This window comes from Pezoporus flaviventris, unplaced genomic scaffold (assembly GCF_033815535.1).
Source record: "Pezoporus flaviventris isolate CSIRO_AGI_PZ_B2104156 unplaced genomic scaffold, CSIRO_AGI_Pfla_v1 ptg000036l, whole genome shotgun sequence".
Lineage (NCBI taxonomy): Eukaryota > Metazoa > Chordata > Aves > Psittaciformes > Psittacidae > Pezoporus > Pezoporus flaviventris.
In genome coordinates this window covers 14,946,135-14,959,348 of record NW_026892584.1, presented here as the reverse complement: position 1 = coordinate 14,959,348, position 13,214 = coordinate 14,946,135, and the positions used below count along the sequence as shown (strand labels likewise).

The 13,214-nt window shown below is 47.5% G+C and overlaps 1 protein-coding gene across 1 annotated transcript in view; it reads left to right on the top strand.

Moving 5' to 3' along the window:
• The window catches only part of RAD51B (RAD51 paralog B), a 457,006-nt gene that overhangs the window by 429,185 nt on the left and 14,607 nt on the right, over positions 1-13,214 (top strand). The window lies entirely within an intron of this gene.

Here is a 13,214-nt window from a genome sequence, read left to right as displayed (position 1 = left end):
CTGTGCAGACAGACCTGAGGTCAGTCAGCCAAAACCAGATCAGTGTATACCAGCTATTCCAGCCCTTGTAGGGGAGAGATGCTGTGAGAAAGATCACAGTGCAGCAGCCCTGTCCTGTCTCTCCTATGACCCTGCAGTGTATCCCAACATTGGTGCCTTTGGCCTCTTTGTGCCATTACCTTCTATGACAAGGCTCCAGCTCTGGTCTTTCGGTATGCTTCTTCTGTAGCACTCTTCCCTGCAGAGGATCCAGACTCACTTCAAATGCTGTGCACAGTGCTCATTTCATTCCCTGCTGAAAGGCAGCCAGGCCTGAGGTGGAACATGGCAAGCACTTAGCCACACCTGGCAACTCCATGCAGCTGCTGAAAACAAGCAGGGAAGAAAGTGGTGTACAAACGCAGGGGAATTTTCACATAGGCAGGATGTAATTAGCAGAGCTGGAATTTGGCCAGAATATTGGGGTTAAAACACTGGCTTGCAGGTAACACACTGGGATCTTTCAGCATTCAAATGCTCAGGAGCTCCCATTTCCATCTTACCTGGAAGATATCAGAAGACTGTTCCCTATTTAATGTTCCTGGGCAGCTCTCGAACTTCTGACACAAAGGAAAAAGTGTCTAATGGTGCTGCACCTGCAGTGCTTCTCCAGCAACTGCCAGCCACGAACAGCATCTGAAAGGATCACATCCTGACAGGACTACGGCTGCATCACAGTAAAACATGCCACAGCTGCCTTCATGCCTTGAGATTCACTTCACCCTTAACTCTCATTACTCAGTTTTGAGGCCCCAAATCCCCACCTAGCAGAAAGAAAAGATGATATAATTAGGGCAGCTCATCACACATAAAACACAAGAGAGAGAATATTACCATTAGGTGCTGCTTCAGCCTCATTCTTTGCCACTTAAAATAGTACCAATTTGGTACTGGACAACAGAGAATTAGATGAAGCAGTTCTCTCCCCAGTGCAGATGACAGCTTTTCCAACCGGCTTAGCCAGTAAAATACAGAGAGCATTAAGAGTTCATGCCTGCTCCCTCCTTCCAGCAAAGAAATCACGTTCAAAGCAGCAAAACATTTTTTTCACCTTCATGATCTCACTTTCCATGTAAGCAATCTTTGTGTTTACTACGAGGATGTTGAATGTCCACAAAAGGTTAGGGAAGTCATTCATGAACTTCATGTGTGGAAAGTCCGTACAATGTTTCTACCACAGTCTGAAATATAAATAATTGCAAACCTTTAACCCCATGTCTGTCAGACCTGCAGATCATGTGCAGTTCAAAGAGCTGACTTCCTCTTGTGGTGCAGTGTGCTTGCAAACAAAACCAGAGGTGTTCCTGCCATACAAACAAGCATAGTTTCTTCACCAGTAAGTCATAAAAAAAAGGACGCCTCCTATGCCTGTGAGGGCTGCCCATATCAGCTTTTGGTTTGTTTAGGGTTTTTGTATTCCTAGGCTGCCATGCAAGTCCCCCTCTCTGTCAAGTGTTAATACAACCACCAGCCAAACTTGCTGAGAGCGCCTCAGTCAGTGGGGTAACAAACCTACAGAGTGACTCCAATGGCAAAGTGAGCTGGTAAAGTACAGGCAGCTGCAGGCAACAGGAAATCCAGCACTAATAAATAAAATGCCTTGCAGCCAGAAAGAGGAAATAAACAGCAGCAGCACAAACTGAGAGGACAGAAGAGAGGAACACAGCATAACTGTGGTGCGGGAATCACTGCAGTACAGTGAGCTTATTTCTACAAAAAGCTGTCCTGGTTTGTGTTCAGACTGCAAAAAAAAAGTGGGGGAGTAGGAGGGCTGCTCAAAGAGAGGGTCTCTATCAGAAGAAGTTGTCAACAGCCACTGTAATTAAGGAAGCAGCCAGAGCACACACAACCTGAGCTGCCGCCAAAGTGAAATGAAAGCATTTTTTGTTTGCAGCCATAGCCCCGAAGGATAATAAAAGATGGTTCTACCGTGCCAAGTGAGGAGCTGCAGGGACGCCATTTCTAGATGGTGAATGCTCCCATCTTTCCAAAATTACTTGCCGTGGGGAGCCAGCAAGTTTCTCTCCTGCATGTGCTTTTGAAGCACGTGCCCGCACACCCCCTCTGATGGCAGCAGGCACCTTAAGAGGCCAGCCACCAGGCAGGTGAGCCCACCACCACTGTGGTAGCAATTGAGGTGGGCTGTTCTGGCACTGCTTAGTCCAGATTGCCGAATCAGCCATCCCTTAATTTTTACCCCTTGCACTCAGCCATGGGTGCGTATGGCCCCACGGCATTGCCACCACTAGCGGGAGCTGCCGCATTCGGAAGAGCTGCACCCCACTCTCCTCCCAGGGGTAGCTTCGGTTAGGAGGCTCACTGGTGCCTTGGCAAGGAGCTGCGTGCACAGCATGCCAGAACAGTGCTCTTCTTTGCTGCTGGTAGCATCTTTCACCTGGAACACTGTGGGGCCTGTGCCGGTGCGGCGGTGGGAGCTGGGGTGGGCTGGGAGAGCCAAGAACTTGACATCAAACTTTGGGACTCTACCACAAGGCTTTCACTGGTGACTGTAGGAAGAGAAGGTTCAGCAAAGGGAAAGAAGTCATTCACAAATTGCATGCGTATTTCTGAATTCATTCATTGAGTGGCATTTGCCTTTCATCCTCCCCCTGAGCCCTGTGTGCATTGCTGGCATTCTCTCCCAATCCCATATAATAATTCCCAGGTCTCCACAAGCCACTGCCTGCCAATGGAGCCCGTGGTCCCTGGACCGGCAGCTCAGTCACATGAAAAGTTACATGCAAAGGTTTAATGCTTTCTCTTGACCCCAGCCCTTCTTCCCATGAATCCCCTGCAGTGTTTTCCTAATCGGGTGTCAGGGAAGCTTTGCACTGGGCAGGGTGTTAAAAAGGTGACTATTTAGCTGCAGCATTTCCAGAGTCTTTGAGCTCTCTCCTAAGCTGTAAATACAAGCAGTGGAGCCAGGTGAAGGTCTGACAAGGCTGCCATTTAGACCTGAAGAAAAAAAAAGAACTGCTGCTTTCCAACCAAATACATGTTGCTGTCGCCCCACTTTCTCTGGCGCAGGAGCCATACTAAAGGTTACTTGCTTCAGCAGGGCATGGAATTCAACTCTTAAAGCCTATATTCAGGGCACACAGCTATGATTCAGTATAATTTTAACCTTCACTGGACATTGCCAATATATTTGTTACTAGGGAATCATAAAGAAAACAGGTATTTTCCCTAGAGCCTTTTATCACCAGATTCTGAATGATAGTGCAGGTATTTAATGCATCACACAAATCACGAAAGTGACAAAATATTATCCTTCCTATCTGTGAGACATCAGAGAAAACACGTGCTTTTGGAGAATCTCAAATGAAAGTGATTTTTTTATTAAATACAGACAAAAAGGAGAAATGTTCAAAAGCTGTTTCTAATAGGCAGTGACAGTCATTTCCTTGCCTATCACTGCAACATGAGGGAGTGCAGGTATCTCCTGCAGAAAGTTCTTGTTCTTGGCCTGATGATAGCACACAGGATTTCACATGTGTGACAGTGTGTGAGTCATGAATTGCAGCTTTGGAGAGCCTGGGAGTTGTGTCTGCTGTCAGGGCCCAGTGCTCATCTGGGTTTCACGTGGCCCACAGAAAGATGTGCCAATTGCACCTTTTAGCCAAACAGTTGGATAATCAAACTGAGCATTTGGTTTCAGTTTTGGTTCTTTTTTTCAGAGGGGAGGGGGCAGGCCTGTTATGAACTCCAACTTACACATGCATTTTTGTGGGTTTAAGTGAAAGTCCATTTATACCGTTCTGGTTTCAGTGCCATCATTACCAACATAGCTTTAAAAATTAAATAAAATTGACAGTCTTTTTCAAATTTCTCTTCTCAAGGATTCAGAAGCGTAGGCCTGTTCTGCCTGACTGGCTGGCTAATTGTTGCTTTGTATTTTATTGCATCGTTTAATTCTTACTTGTAAGCCTCTGAAATCATAAAATCTGAGTTCTAGTGTCAGTCTCTGCACTCAACTGTAGCTATTGAAAAGTGGCATTTCTAATTCTTAAGTATATATGGCATTTAACGTACTTTGCTTAAATAGGGTATTTCCAGATCATTCCAAACAGGAGACTTGAGAAATCCTGCTTCTCCCCGATGAGAGCATACCTGAATAATACAGGAATGACTTTTCTCACTGAAAAGCATTAATAAAACACATGCATAAATACTGGGGTTTAATCAGCCAGTACTGCCTGTTTACTTAAAGGAAAAACTGATTTAACCCTTCAGGAGGGATTCAAACTACCTATGAGAATGGAGGTGGGTCTAAGCACACAAACGGTAACATGCTTGTAGAAGAAAATACAAGTGATGTCTGTGCCTGTGATCGGCTGGCATTGCCCACCCTGCCACATGACAGCCAGGAGACATGCAAGAAGGATTTTCCATTTCTGAAGCACAGTGAAATGGGGGAGACCGGTGATCATAGAATTGTCTTTCCTTCTATGAAGTACTGTCTTCAGGATTCTGCTTGACATTCATTCAGTCAAATACTTTGACCATTTCAACAAACAAGCAGAAAATGGTTTTGATTTTTGACCCTGGTCAGCCATCTGCGAAGAATAGTAAATAGTGCAGTATGTGCCATGTCTCTGAAATACCCTTCCTTGCCAGAAACATATGTGGCATGTTTCCCAAGCTCTGGAAAGGGTTATCATTTCCAGTCCACTAAGTCATCCTTCTCTCTCTGCACACACACCTCACCATCCCCAGCCCTGCATCTAGCTGGGGTGAAAGGAAACATCATTCTGAATTTGCTCTGCCGTTACCCGTCAGAGGAGAGAGGATGCATGTGCACCTAACACATTATGTTGTGCATGTTTCTGAGAAGTATTGTGTTTGCAGTCACGTCACAGTGGCACAAAAGAGAAGCAGCAAGTCAAGGCAGTGCTATGCAGGCACGTAAGAGCCAAAGCCGCGCTCCTCTCTGCCGTGCTCTGCAGAGCTGTGCCCGGCTGTGCTAGCATGCTGCCGACACGTACCTTTGGAGGAGCCCTGGGCCAGGGTGCCACACAGCTTGAGGAGATGCCAGAGGAGCTTTTGTCTGCGCTCTCCTGGCGGGTCTAAGAAGGGCGATTAGCATTTGGGTCAGAGCACATGGAGCAGCCCCGGCTGGGGTGGGAGAAGTCACACTGCGAGGCCACACTTGAATATGGCCACTTCACTGCACTGCCCCGCGCACAAAGCCTACTTGTGTGGGGCGCGTCCCATCGTGCGTCACGCTTCGGTTGTCAGTGGAAGTCATGGGTTCCTGGGGGTGACACAATAACCCCTTTATGCTTAGCAGAATAGTGGGGGAATTGCGGGAGGCCACTGGAAACGTAGCGGCAAAGAAGTGGTTGGGCTTTTGTATGTCCCTCAGGGTTAGGTGCCGTGGCAGCAAAGGAGCCCGTGCATAAAGCAGCAGCGAAGGTGAATGTGGGAGTTTGGGTATCTGGATGGGAGAAGAGTTAGGGAAAACACCCAAGGAAGACCCCATGCTGCCTCTGTGCTAGCAACATCATAAAACTGCATATTTAGGGTGCTGAGCTTTATAGCAGCTCACTCTGAAGTTGTCTGCCGCAGTCTTGTCACCCCACTGCCTTCAACACCAGTGCAGCCATGCAAGAAATCAGCTCAAAGAGCTGATCTCACTGGAAATTAAACTGAGTTTTTTACAAAAAAAGAACAGGTTTGCTTTACTAGAATGTCTCAAAGCTGCATTCAGAGAGAACTGGACAAACGCAAATACGAGGAATTGACCAGGGCCAAAACATATAGAAATTTGGAAAAAATACTGATACAGACAGTTTTAGAATAAAAGCTAGTTAGATCTTTCTTACTGTATCCATCACTGTCTCTTTTGCCAGCCCCTCAGCCATCCACTCCACAAAGCAGTAAGCCTAAACAGATATGCTAAGCAAAGCTATTCTGAATATGGCTTCTAGCCTAATAAAGTCAGAGCCTTATTCAGTTCCCATGAAAAGCATCAGGAACGTTTCCTCCGACACTGATAGACATAAGATTGGATTGCAGAACAACCACGTAACTTTTGACCAAAAAGTGAAGTTTTTATAAAGCACTGATAAAATATTCATGCAGGAGAGCATGGAAACTCTGACTGGAGCAGTTGCATTGCTAAGTATGTTTCAAGCAAGCATAATCATTTTTGTAGCTACACTCGTTCTCACTAGTGATATGTGCTCTAAGGGGAAAATACAAACCAAACACCTTTTTACAGGAAAAAGGCATTTATAATTTCTTTATTATGGATGTGCAAAAGGACTCCCCCCTCTGCTGCTGGGAAAACCAGCTCCTGCTCCATAAGCATTAAAGCACATCCTAATTTTTAGAAAGCATTTGTTAGGCAAAACAAGGAGGTTTTTGTAATGCTTTCTTTTTCTTCCGCAATTGGAGCCTTTCTGTTGATGCCAGCTGCTTAGTCGTAGGTATCTTGCGGGAGGTGGTGTCTGTCAGTAAGCCCCACGTGGGTGCCCCCTTGGCTATCTCTCGTAGCCGCCCTTCTGTAAATCACAGCATATTAAAAAAAAAAAAAGGGGATAACACTGACATGTGAACTAATCCCCACATCAAAGAGAGCAACTCTCCCTCCTCTAAACACCCGCCCCCCTCCTTTGCTGGGAAAAGTCTAATGCCTAGAAGGTGATTTACACAAAACTCCATCCCAGTTGTTAGGAAACTTGCAGTGCCACTTACTCGCCAACCGGAGAAGAAACCTGGGAATCAGGGTAACCACAATAGCTAGCCTGCGGCTTCCAGTATTTGGCAATTCAGGAGAGAAAAAAAAAAACAATTGGCTTGTTGCAGCAAACTTGTGTGTATGTTAGTTGCATGGCAGGATAGGCATGTATATAGACAGATGTAAACGTGACTAGCAATGTGGGTCTGTATGGGCACATATACATCTGCATGTGTCTACAAGTACTTGTATAGGCACAGGAGTACCTGTCCTGACACATACACGAACACACACAGATGCACACATAAACACCTCTCTCTTTAGCTCCTAGGAGCAAAGAGGGCCAAGAGGAGATATTTATGAAAAACGTAAGCCCATATGGGTATTCAACTGTGCATCAGCTGTCCTAGACATGGGGAAGGCTACCTGTCCGTAGCGTATGCTCTCTTAAAGTATTAATTCCTGCCACAGGTCTGGTTTTGACCTAATGGTTCAAATGCTAGGAATATATAGATAAGGGGAATACTTTTATATAAGACATACTTATGCAAACATGAACTCTTTCCTGCCCTTCCCTTTGCAAGTGCTCCCTGTGCACTAAGCACACAAGATAGTTCCAAATAATTGACTGTCTCTGGAATGCGACTGAAGTGCGGAAGAACTATGTCTCTCTGGCTAGATAATTCTCTTTTTCCAAATCAGCGCCAAGTCTGTGCCTGTGCTGAGCACACTCCTTCAGACATACCACAAAGAATATGTAGCATAGACAAACATTTTACTGGTAGGTCTGTGTTTGCAATCAATAAGGAAAAGTACCCACTGTATGTGAAATAAGCTGTATTAATGTGCATTTCCATGAGTATATAAATGCATGTGAACTAGGTACCTCCACCAGCATCAGTGTTTCTGATTGATTAATTCAGCTGTGCTTGCTGCTCTCCCCTCCTGGCCCCCAGACAGGGAGGCAGGGATGTCCTAGGGTCACACCATCGGCCCCCTCCCTGCGTCCAGGCCATCCCTTGGCCCAGGCCTGAGGGCCATGAACGCTTTGTCCGCATAAGCCAGCATCTCTGCCAACAGAAGCATGTGAGGATCACTCCCAGTGCAAGAGAGTGAAATGAAGCAGGGAACAGAGCTGGGCTTAAAAAGAAGCTTCCTTTTTATAATCGTCGGTTGGTTGTAGTCCAGCTGCCTTCAGCAATGCACTTCGGTGTGATTGCGCAAGAGCTGAGGGGTAGAAGCAAGTACCCAGGCAATGAAACATCACAGCAGCTCCCTGTGGTGACAAGTGCTGGCTTAAAGCATTCCTGAAAGTGCAGCGTGGGGGAGAGCACCAGGTGTGCCAGGAGTCCCGTGTCTCCCGCTCCAGTGACAGGGGGGCACGGCGTGCCGGTGGGAGACAGGCAGAGACCGAAGCTTTTGCTGTTCAGTTACAGGCTCCCTCCACGGAGATGTGCAGCTCTGTGTGTGTCTGTGCCTGTCCCCTGCCCTGTGTCAAGTGGAGAGGATGTGAAAGAAACCCCAGCGTGATTGCACCTTCACCTCCCGTGCATGGAAAAACAAACACAGCCATTATCTTGTTTGTTGATTTAGTGCAGGGTGCTCCTTCCATTACAAAACCATTTCCCTGCAGGCAACAGACTAAAACCTATTCACTTATTATTCTGCAAAGAAAATGATGGGTGCAATCTTCAAGCATCTCTTCTGCTGATAGACAGGGATTGAAAGCAGAGAGCTTTCCCAGCTATCCTCTCAATAAATGTGCCATGCTTCCTCACTGTTCCTAACTTTTCAGATTTTCTACCTCAGAAACACATGCCATATGTATCTCCCCTACACTACTTCTTGAAATGCAGATCTTAGTACGGGAGAGCTTCGTGCTTAGAAAGTCAAGCACGTGTTTCATCATAGGTATTTACACAGAGATGGCTCTGACCACTGAAAGCTGCATCCAGAGCTGCAATTCACACAAGCACAAACACACACACCCCATCTGTAGTTTTCAGAGCCCAAACCCCAGACATGAACACTTCTAAACAAGGGAGAGGTTTCCAACTGCTGCCCCAGCTCTCATTTAGGACAGTGTAAACACCAAGCCAATTTTTGGAACTGGCACAGCAAAGCTGGACTTAGGGTGTGAGATACATCCTTCTTCGAAGCAAACACATCACAGGTCTCTCCGGGAGTGTTTTTACTTCTGAGGTGCACCCGGCAGCAGTTCCTGGTGCTGACTGGGACAAGTCTGGATGAAATCTGCAAGAAGAGCGGCAAAGTTTATCTAGGGCTGGCACCAGTTTTGGTACTCGGCTGAATTAGCTGTTTCTGCTGTGTCCAGAGCTCTTTGTTTGTGCCAACACTAACACCATCCCCAAATAATCGAACTGTTCTCAACACCTCCTTTTGTCAGTTAAAATCACCCCTCCACCAGCTGGTCTTTTAGATGGCAGCTCTTCAGGTTGGCCTTTTAGGTGGCTGGCACTTTAGCCTCCTCCCAAGTCCAAATCAACTGCATTAAAAAGGAGTGAATTTACATTGCAGGGAGGAGGGCACCCCAGACAATGTCAAAGGAAAAGCAGATCAAAAAGAGCTGCTAGTATTGGATGCGTGGGCTGCCCTTTCAGCTGCTTTGGGCAATGTCCTTTCAGCACAAGAAAAGCTCGAAAGAATTCAGTTAATCTGTTGTTAAACAGAGAGTCCGTGGTGGGAGACAGGTCTGTCATCCTCAGGGCAGGGAGCTGAGCCTGTCTGTAATGGCTGGGAGCTCCTTTGCCCTTTCCCAGCACTTCATATCCCCAGCGGCAGTGAGCTCACAGACCTTGCTGGCCCCGCACTGGCCATCTCTCAGCCAAAGGCTGCCATGGACAGAATCTCTCTCCATAACTTTCCTGTGCCAAGTGCTTCAGACAAGTATGGAGGTGCCTCGCAGGGCAGAGCGGTGGCCAACCTGCTGCTGGTAGTGATTTCAAAGAATTAGGAGCCCAGCTTGAGTCCTGAAGCAAGGGCTTCAGCAAGGCTTCCAGTTAGAAGTCTGAGTATATACACCTCAGAGCAGCCTGCCCCATACTGAGGTGTGGGGCCCCCATGACTGCCCACAGATATGCCTTCCACAGCCTCACTGCTCAGCATGACAGTGCAGCTCTGAGTATCAGCTAGTTACAGTGACTAGCCCATAGGCCTGCTAGCTGAGAGAACAAAATATCCTGAAACAACTGCGGAAGGCTGGGAGGTCAACAGTAAAAATAGGTCTATAGGGTGTAGGAAGTGAGGGGTGCTCTATTTAGCAAAATGTGGTTACGCAAGTTTGAACAAAGCAAAAGGTGGGGAACTAATGCTCTGTGTGGGCAGCCCGCAAGGTTGTGTGAGGACCTTGGATGGATGCGGCAGGACAGCTCTCATCAAAAGCCATTCCTCCCTTCTCTGAATCAGATGTAGACACTGGTACTAGCAGGGAGGGATTGCAGGCACCGGAACACCACGGTGTGCTCAGTGCATCGGGGTTTTCTGAAGTCTCCTACCTAATCCCTTTTCCTACATTATGTTCCTCTGTGAACAGAACGTCCCGTTTAGGATTGTGTGACACATGCTTTGATTGCAACAGCTTACTGTTTCCTCCTCTGCTCACAGAAGGAGTGCATGTACACATGTGTGTATACGTATGTAAGTGTATATGCATGTGTATGTTTCTATTTTTAAACAAAGACATCTTTATCTAATGGAAATTTCCAATTCTGTGAATTTTTACTTCATTGCTTGTGTTTTCTGCTGCTTTTGACTGCGCACTGGCAGCATGCTCCGAGTAACGGGTTAATTACCCTCCCCGCAAGAGCTGTTTAAATGTCTCTGCACGTACCAGGGAGCGAAGCGCCGATTCCGGGCAGCGGCATTAAGAACGTCAGGGCTTGTTTAACATTCACTGGGGATCTTCCTAAAAAGTCAGTTTGTCTCCTTCCAGTTCTGTGGACTGGCTGAGCATCACTGCACAGTCGGCTCAGCTTTTATTTCAGTGCGTGAGGAGCATTGTCCTGTGAAAGAAAACCTTCTGGTTTTGGCTTAATGGCAGACTGTGTCACTGTAATTTGATTTTAAATTATCTACTGACGAGCCTTTCACAAGTGAATCCAACACACATGCATCTTCTCCATAACAAATTTGACTGTCTGGAGAAACAAAGGTTGATAATTAAGCTCACAGCAGTTTATCAGGACGGAGCCTAGGCATGGCCTAAAACCTCAACCAGTTAGTGCTTTAATTTCTGGATAGTTACCAAAAGCAAACCTTCTACTTGGTGCAGCTTGCCTATTCTGGATCATCTGGCTCTTTGAGTCCTGGGGAGGCTGCTGGTCTCTGCTGCAGCACCTCGATGCATGAGGGAGGAATGCCAAATGAGCAGACACCACTCGAGGGTAACCAGTCGTGCCAAGTCAAATCCATAATTCAGCGAAATAATGGTTAAATCTGGGAGATTCTATTTCTCTCCAGCAAATGCATGAAATCCCAGCACCTTTTGTACTTTGAAATACCATTAATTAAGATTTATCAGATGTAAAATGCAATGCTATCTACTTTGCATAGCATGCCTTAAGCATCATATCGCTATTCCTTTTTAAGCACACACTACAGACAAGCAGACTGAGGCAGGTGATTCCAAGTGTCATCAACAGCAAACGCCCCTCAGCTGGAGGCCAGCTTTTAAAACCCGTCCAGGCTTTGAACTGGCCTGGCCCTGGTGCAAGGTGAGGCCGGTTAGCAGGAGCTCAGCAGCAACCACCTTGCCCATAGCTGCTAATACAGACATGTGGCTTTAGAAACAAACATAACCATGCAGTGATTTTTTTTCTGATGCACCTTTGCTCCAGAATCACATGGGAGTTTGGAAAGTGCCTGTGCTCATCTCTCTCCACTAAGACCTGCTGTTGTGCTAGTGCTCAGTCATCCATGAGGAGGGTGCCAGGGCAGGCGAGCCACACTGTGCCTGGGAAGTATGGGCACCCTTGCTCCACACTGCTGGGGCACTGATCCCCAGCTGCACTTCCTCTGTCACTGAGAGGCAAACCGGTTTGAAGACCCGCTGGAGCACAGTGGGAGGTAAGTCCAACATGTTTGACAGCACTGGTACCTTGAGACCACCATAGCTTCCCAGTGTTTTGTCTCCAAGGCTGCAGCCTCTGGATAACTTCCACCCCAAATGTATGTCATGTTTCCTTACAGTGAAAGCAAAATATTTACACTAAGGCAGGGTCACCCGCTGGCCACTCCTCTATGGCAAGCTGAAAGCTGGTGTGATTCTGTAAACTGAGGGGTGTGAGGGCAGGGGGGATTAGTGCAGGGCTCCAAAATAAAGGATGTGGCTGCTGCTGGGAATGGTGGGCACCAGGGAGGTGGGTGCTGGATGTGTGTTCTCGTGGTGGGACAAGGATGGGAAGGCAGTGGGGCTCATGGGTGCCTGGCCTGGCTGGGAGCTCAGAGGGAGTGGGCTGATGTGGTGATGGTGCAGCAGAGCCAGTAACAGGGCAAGGCAAGGCAGATTTGTAGAGTCCAAACAGACCTATCTGGTGTCCCCCACAGCCACCCTTCCCACCAGTCCCCACACAGCCCCAGCACGGTCACACCAGCTTCCCTTCTTTACCTGCCTTCAAGGAGCTGTTGGAAATACTCCTGTTCTGCAGGAGTGTTTTGAGCACTGTTAAACTATCCTGGAAGTTGCTGGACTACACTCACCCTATGAAAATGCACTGAATTCAGTGACTTAAACCTGTAAGCTTCAACCACAGGACTCACAGCCCCTATATTCCCAGACACTCAGGAGAAAGTGTGGTAGGTTCCCACTGTAGTAACTTGCACACATAAGTTCCTGAGATGGCTCTTCTCACCTCCTCACAGCCTGAATCTCTCCCACATGCTGCCATAATTTTCTTCTTTGTCCCGTATTGCATTGCTGGTCAACATGCAAAACTTCTGCTGCATACTGCAACGCATGCTAGGAGTTGCCGGATAAACTGGCTGGCAACCCCTGGCCACCTGTCCATCAGATACCACCTCTTCCTCCTCAGCTCCTGCTGTCCCACTCCCATCCACCCGTTTGCAAAGTGGTGACCCCTGGCTGGGTTTCACGTGTGACTGTGGTGGGTGGACACTGGAAAGGCTCCATCAGGTGGTAAGCAAAACTGTGCTTGCTTTGTATGCCTTGAACGCACTGCGGGGCATGAGGACACTGAGCCTGCCAGTGCCTGGGCTGCTTGAGAAAGCCCTCACTCCCCTTCTAAGATAGATGGGAATATCATGCATGAGCCACAGTGGAGATGGAAGTGGTTCCATCTCCAGCCCTTCTGATCAAACCAGCCCGTGAGGAGCAGCAGGTGGGTTTGAATGTTCCCACAGCCTCTTCTGCTTTTGCTCTGTCCCTGCCACCCTCCCAGCAAGGTTCTTGTGAAAGCCTGTGGAGTAACCAAAATATTATCAGGATGTTCCAGTTATTCTTGGCTGTCCAAGGGGG